Source organism: Lactuca saligna, chromosome 2, assembly GCF_052625555.1.
Source record: "Lactuca saligna cultivar CGN05327 chromosome 2, ASM5262555v1, whole genome shotgun sequence".
Classification (NCBI taxonomy): domain Eukaryota; kingdom Viridiplantae; phylum Streptophyta; class Magnoliopsida; order Asterales; family Asteraceae; genus Lactuca; species Lactuca saligna.
Genome location: NC_136418.1, coordinates 39,848,751 through 39,856,896, shown reverse-complemented (window position 1 = coordinate 39,856,896; position 8,146 = coordinate 39,848,751).

The following is an 8,146-nucleotide window of genomic DNA, read 5'->3' as shown; positions in this document are numbered from 1 at the left end:
ATTATTGAATTCAATGAAGTAGGGATACGATTAATCACATACACAACAGTTAGGACTGCTTCTCCCCAAAAGGCACTAGGGACCTGCGCAGACAGGAGCAAAGAGCGGGCAGTCTCAACAATATGACGATGTTTTCGTTCTGCCACACTGTTTTGCTGAGGTATATCAGTACACGAAGACTGGTGTATGGTACCATCAGAAGCAAGTAACTGAGTGAAATCATTAGAGGTATTTTCTCCCCCTAAGTCACACCTGAAGCACTTAATCATAGTCGAATGTTGAGTTTTAACAAGAGCTCTAAAATTGTTGTAAATACAAAAGAAATCAGATCTGCGTTTCATAAGATAAACCCATGTATATCGAGTATAATCATCTATAAAAGATACATAATAGGTTGACCTACCCTTTGTGGATACTGGTGCAGGACCCCACACATCAGAATGAATAATATCAAAAGGAGCAATAGAACAAGAAATACTTTTATTGAAGGGTAAAGTAGAAAATTTTGCTAGTTTGCAACCACTACAACATCACAAGAGTTTAAATGACCCAAAACACCATTAGATGCTAAGGAATTCAACCGTGATACAGACACATGTCCTAAACGAGAATGCCAAAGATAAAACTCAAATGACAAAGGACGCAAACGAAAAGAAGATAAATCAATGCTAGAAGCAGCAACACCAGATACTTTGAGGACCTTAAGGACATATAGTTCCCCCAACCTACGGCCGATCCCAATCACCTTCTGGGTGTGTTGATCTTGTATAACACAGACAGAATCAGAAAAGAACACCCAGTTGCCAGACTTGCATAACTGACTGACTGAGTCAAGGTTCAAAGTAAGTTTGGGAATGTAATAAACATCATGAAGAGTTATATGAGAATCAGAGACAGAACCAACACCCTCAACTAGCATAGATGTATTACTATCAGACTTAACAAAAATGGATGACACTTGCGACAAAGAAGTAAATGATGACAAATGAGGAGTCATATGATGGGTTACACCAGAATCTAAAATCCACAAAGATGAGGGAATACCTGAAGTGTCAGATGAAGAAGGACTAGAGTGAGACATAGATGCAGACAGGTCAGTGGGATTAGAAGCCAAATACTGTCTAAATCTCTAAAACACCTTGGGATACAATGCAGATGGTGGCATATGTCCAACATATTATGTTTCAATTGGTGGAACAACAGCAGCAGCAAACTGTGGAGGACGAGGGGTCCATGGAGGAGTACCAGAGGAACGAGACTGATGCTTCTGTTGACCAGAACTATTTTGTTGCCCTGATTGAGATTGACCAGATTTACCCTTGTTAACTAACAATGGACACTGAGCTTTCTAATGATTCTTCTGTTTGCAGAATGCGCACTCATCATAAGCGACTCTTGAAGGTTGTCGAGATTGACTGGAGGAGACAGCAAGCACAGCAGGAGCGGGAGTAGGAGTAGAGGTTACTTTAAACCCTTTATCTGCATGGGACTTGATACGAGTCTCTTCTGCAATTAACTCATGGACAACTGAATCAACTGAAGGAAAAGGAGAGCGATGAAGAATTATTCCACGAAGACCTTCAAAATCAGAATGCAAGGCCTTCAAGAACTGAACCAAGCGTTGTTCTTCCCTCCTAGCAATGTAAGGCTCAAAATCTTTTAACTCTTTAGATTCAGTAAGAGCCAATTGATCCCAGAGATCAGACATAGCAGCATAGAAATCTTGAATGCTCTGGTCATTCTGTTGAAGGGCAAGAATATCATATTCCAATTGGTATTGTTTAGCAAAACTGGACTGAGTATACAGTCTCTCTAAGTGATTCCAAACTTCCTTTGTTGTATCATACTTAGCCAACTGCATACCAATGGACTGAGTAACAGAGTTATTGATCCAAGTAATAACCTTGGAGTTATCAGTCTCCCAAGCATCAAGCAACATATCAAAATTCTCAGTTTGAGGCACTGAGGGTTTGGCTTTAGTCCCATTGACATAGCCCCACATATTATCCCCACGATGGAAGTTCTTCATAATGTAACTCCAATACATATAATTCTTTCCATCCAAACGAGTACTAATTGACTGAAGGGAGTCATCCTTTCCAGTCATGTTAATAGTGAATGAATAACCACAATGACAATATAATAATTTGAGAATGAAAGGAGTAACAAACCAGCGGAAGCAATTGAAGCAATTATGAACCAACAACAGCAACGAACCAACAGTAGCAACGAACGGACAGTAGCAACGAAACGACAACAACAACGAATCAATAGCAGCAACAAATCAACAGTAGCGGCGAATCAACATACCAAAAAAAAGATGAATACCAGTGGTAATGAACGAAAACGGCATGGTACAGTGATGATGAATGAAGCAACAAATTGATCTGTGCCACAACTGACTGCTACAAACACTTCTAACAACGTATCAAACCTCATCTCTGATACCATGATAACATTGTCATATGATTATATCAAAGAGAAATTACAAGGGTTCTCAGAGAAATTCATAAAAACTACAAGGAATAAAGCGGATATAAGTACTAGCTAGACAGAAACCCTAATGGGCTAAAGACAAAAAAAAAGGCCCATAAACAAGCGGGCTAATAATATAGACTAACATCTCCAACTCGGCTATAAATAGATGAGCATGCAGAATCTCGCAAAACCATATTTTGTAATGACTGAAAAACCATAGTAAAAGTTTTCGTTTTAAAAGAGATAAAATTGTTCCCATAAAACAAAAAACCATCAAAATCATTCTTTCACAAGATATCATAAATAAAAGTAAAGTATGAAAACATAACATCTCTTCAAACCATGAAGACTATTGGATGATGTGTACAGCCACGCCTTTTGTCACACCCCAAAACCAAGAACGGCGGAAATGTTCTGGGGCGGAGGACGTCATGTAAGTATCACAACACAGTAAATGTAAATAAGCAAACAACATCATCCATTGCATTAAATACATAATTTTAATACAAGCGTGTTCTGTACAGCATAGACACCAAAAATAACGTATATCAAAATAATAAGATGAGTCTTGAATACGCTCCATCTTCTCAAAAGCTAGCCTCGGTACCTGTCTACTGATGACCTGAGAATACAAGTTATTTTGAAAGAGTTTATCAGCATTAAGCTGGTGAGTTCATAAGTATTTTAGTGTCGGTATTTGTCATCCAAAAATGTTTGAACATGTATAAAGTATAAGTTTGTAAAATGTATGTAAAGGTTTGCAATTGTTTGTAAAAGTTTCAATCTCTCAGAAAAACCTATATTTTCTATTAAAGTAGCCTTCTACCAAGGCTTAACTGTTTTGTATGCTCCTTTGATGTAAAAGTGTGAAATTTCCCAAGTGTAACTATCATTTAACAAAATATAGTTTGTACATTTACGTTTAAGTGAGGTTATCACTAAAAATATGTAATGGGTAAATCATTGTAGTACTGTAGCCTCGTATTATAAGAACTACTATTGTACTAACTACCTTAAACCGGATTTATATTAAGGCATTATGTGATAAATTGCACCATACTATAGACTGGTAACAACGACAACGTATAGTCGAAAATAAGGTATGACGTTTGGCACCTGCAGACCTTTCGGTCCCGCTGTAGCTAGCAGTGAGGTGTAGGATAGTCAATCCAGTATAGATCTATATGCAAACTCACGCTCTCCCTCCAAGAGACTCTGGCTACAACTCGGGTCATGACAATTAAGACATACTCCCATACAGTGGATCACAATTGTTAACGTATTCGTGTATATATAATATAATGTTACTTGTTCTAGTATCTTTGTATATGTTCTCTTAGTAATAAGTGTTGACTCATGAATGAACTGACTCGTTGATCTAGAAATTGTGGTAGCATGATCCTGTGTTACCCCAATGGTAACTTACTAATGATGTGCTGAGAAGTATGAATATGGAAGTACTTTTATGTCTATACATGTATATATGATATATAACTAATATTGAAACGACCTTCGGATGGTCACCCGAAATCCCACCAGACCACATCTCAGTGCGCGAAAAAGAAATAGGGTGGATGGCCTTCCTAAGCCCTTTAAACATTACTTATATATATATATATATATATATATATATATATATATATACATATATGGGCATGCAATTTATAAGAAGTAAAACAAAGTTTAATAAAGGCATTTGATTAGTAAAAAGAGTTTGTAAAACATTTGAAGTGAAACAGTTTGATAAACAGTTGAACAGTGATAAAATCATTGGTTTTCTAGTTATTAATCACATGTGATTAATGCAATCACATGTGATTGATGTAATAACTATAAGTATTTGACTTGTATTCCCCCCCCCCCCCCCATAAAGTATTTAAAACATTTAAAAGTATTTCAAAGGTTGATTAAAGGGGTATAAACTCACTTGTGGTGAGTAGATTGAATTGATATATCGGGTACCGTGCTAAGTGTCAAACGGAGACTTGTTCACACGTTCAAGCCTAGTTATCATATAATAAGCATATATATAACTAATTAGCCACATAATAACTTAACAAAGTAAGTTAACATAAGTAGGAACATGTATACACTTTGTATAAGTGTTATAGGTCCTAATGGTTGCATCTAAGTTGATACGGGACAAGGCAAAAGGGTTTAAAACATCAAATGGCCTTGGATAAGAGTTCACCACCCAACAAACCCCACCTTTTGGAGTTTATGGCCGTAAACTCATGGGTTTATGTCCGTGAACTCCTCACATGGTGGTTTTCGGTGTTTTAAAGTGTTATCTTGATCCAAGAACACTCCTAGCTTTGTTGGAATAATACATGAAGTAGTTTAAGGCCCTAGAATGCTCCATAGGGGAGTTTACGGCCTATAGTCCATATACCCTAGAGTTTACGGCCGTAAACTCCTATGGGTGATGGCTTTTAATTCATTTGAGGCACTTGCACATCAAGGATGGCTTCCATGATTTTATCTAAGGCTAATGGGGACAAGAGACACACTTTTATGCCTTTACTTGGAGTTTACGGCCCAAGAGGTGTTCCTTGGCTGTAAACTCCCTTTAAGGGATGTTCTTGATGTCTTTTACTCTCTATTCAAGTCCTAGGTGTTCAATGGTAATTGTCTTAAGGCCTTAGGGGTGTTTGGAGTGCTTTTAACCCTTGGAAAAGGGGTTTACGGCCCAAGAAATGTTCTTGGCCGTAAACTCCTATAAACTTATGATTTTGAAGTGTTTTGATGTCTAAATTAGTCACAAGCATATGAGGGTTAAAGTCCTTAGGCTTAAGGGGTAGTTTAGGGCACATTTAGCCCTTGAAAAGGGGTTTACGGCCCAAGAAAAGTCCTTGGCCGTAAACTCCTATTACTTGTTGATTTTGGATGATTTTGGACATGTAACAATGTTATAAAGCATATAACAAACATTAAAACACATTAAGGAAAGTAGACTCACAATCCGGGATGAAAACCCGAAGATCCGTCAGAGAGAATTGGCTTTTCTCTAGTTGGAATTGTAAATAATGAATTAATTAAATTCAGAAATCTATTTATAGTCCTGGAATATTTTGACAGAAAATATTTTTATTCCGGAAGTCGGACTATAACATTATGAAACTTACAATGTTCAAGTTTCACAATTACAGGAGCATCCACTCTCCTGATATGTCCAGAAATGTAAACCCTAATGTACACAAACTTGTTCGGACAAGTCTGAAAATTACAGAAACTGGACTAGCTTCTATTGAATAGATAATGTTCGTACAAATGGAAATTTCGGGTTGTCACATCATCCCACCGTTAGAAGGAATTTCGTCCCGAAATTAGAATTTATGCAAATAAGAAGTTACAAATAACTAAGCAAAAAGATGAGGATATTTCAGTTTCATCTGATCCTCGCGTTCCCAAGTGAATTCTGGTCCTCGCTTGGCGTTCCAGCTAACCTTCACGATAGGGATACGGCTTTGCTTCGTCTGCTTGACCTCACGGTCCATGATCTCTATAGGTTCTTCCACGAAGTTGAGGCTCTCGTTGATCTCGATCTCATCGAGTGGGATTACGAGAGTCTCGTCGGACAGATACTTTTTCAAGTTAGATACGTGGAATGTAGAATGTACGTTACGAAGTGTGTCGGGTAGATCAAGTTTGTAAGCTACGGGGCCGACTCTTGCGAGAATCTCGAATGGCCCTATGTACCTAGGATTAAGCTTCCCACGCTTACCGAAGCATATCAAGCCCTTCCAGGGTGAGACTTTGAGAAGGACTCGGTCTCCCTCCTGAAATTCCAAAGGTTTTCTTCGTTTATCAGCGTAGCTCTTTTGTCAGTCTCTAGAGGCTTTCAATCATTCACGAATCTGAACGATCTTCTCTGTCGTTTCCTGAATGATTTCCGGACCAGTGAGAGTACTGTCGGAAGCTTGCCCTCTAGCTAATTGGGTGTCACCTACCTCAGCCCAGCACAGAGGGGATCTGCACTTTCGGCCGTAGAGAGCTTCAAATGGTGCTGCCTTTATGCTCGTGTGATAATTGTTGTTGTAGGAAAATTTGATGAGGGGTAAATGAGTATCCCACGCTTTTCCAAAGTCAATTACACAAGCACACAACATATCTTCTAAAGTCTGGATTGTCCTCTCACTCTGTCCGTCAGTCTGTGGATGGTAGGCTGTGCTCATGTCCAGCCTTGTTCCTAGGGAATGTTGCAGTGATTGCCAGAATCTTGAGGTGAACCTACTATCTCGGTCGGAGATAATGGATATAGGCACACCATGTAGTCGTACGATTTCCCTAATGTATGTTCTCGTAAGTTTCTCCATCTTGTCGGTTTCTTTGATAGGCAGGAAGTGTGCAGACTTGGTCAATCTATCAACGATGACCCATATGGTATCAAGTCCACCCGTTGTCTTGGGCAACTTGGTTATGAAATCCATATTGATCCGCTCCCACTTCCATTTTGGAATCTTTGGTTGTTGCAATAAACCAGAGGGCTTCTGGTACTCGACCTTTACCTTTGCGAAAGTAAGGCATTTACTTACGAAGGTAGCAATCTCTGCTTTCATATTAGGCCACCAGTATAGCTTTTTAAGATCCAGATACATCTTATCTATACCTGGGTGGACGGAATACCAAGTGTTGTGCGCCTCGGTCATGACTAAGTCTCGGAAACCACCGTGTTTCGGTGTCCAGATCCGATCCATGAAGTATAAGGCTCCGTCACCCTTGGCTTCTAAATTCTTGTCCATTCCTCTTAGAGATTCACTCGTCACATTTTTAGGTTTCATGGCTTCAAGTTGGGCCGCCTGAATTTGATTAGACAAGTGTGAATGGATGGTTATTGACAATGATTTGACCTTGCGACCAGAATATTCTTTCCGACTCAAGGCGTCTACTACTACGTTGGCTTTACCCGGATGATAGCGAATATCGCATTCGTAATCACTGAGTAGCTTGACCCACCGTCGTTGTCTCATGTTGAGCTCCTTCTGATCGAATATGTGTTGTAAACTCTTGTGGTCGGTAAAGATAGTGCTCTTCGTTCCATACAAGTAATGTCTCCAGATCTTCAGAGCAAACACCACTGCTCCCAGTTCAAGATCGTGTGTCGTATAGTTAACTTCGTGTGTCTTCAACTGTCTGGAGGCGTAGGCGATGACCTTACCTCTCTACATCAGAACACACCCGAGCCCTTGGTTCGATGCATCACAATAGACTACAAAGTCTTCTATCCCTTCGGGGAGAGATAGTATTGGCGCGGTGCACAAGGCTCGTTTGAGCGTTTGGAACGCTCTCTCTTGTTTCTCTTCCCAGTCAAAGGCCACGCCTTTCTGGGTCAGGGTTGTAAGAGGTTTCGCTATTCGGGAGAAGTTCTGAATGAATCTGCGGTAGTAGCCAACAAGACCTAGAAATTGACGAATTTCTGTCGGCGTCTTGGGTGCTGACCATTTCTCAATGGCTTTAATTTTGGATGGGTCCACGTGGATTCCCTCTTCGCTTACCATGTGTCCTAAGCATTCGACTCTTCGGATCCAAAATTCACATTTCGAGAACTTCGCATAAAGTTTCTCCGTTCGTAAAGTTCCTAAAACTAGTCGTAGGTGATCGCCATGCTCTTCCTTACTTCGGGAGTAGATCAGGATGTCGTCAATGAAAATGACGACGAACTGATCCA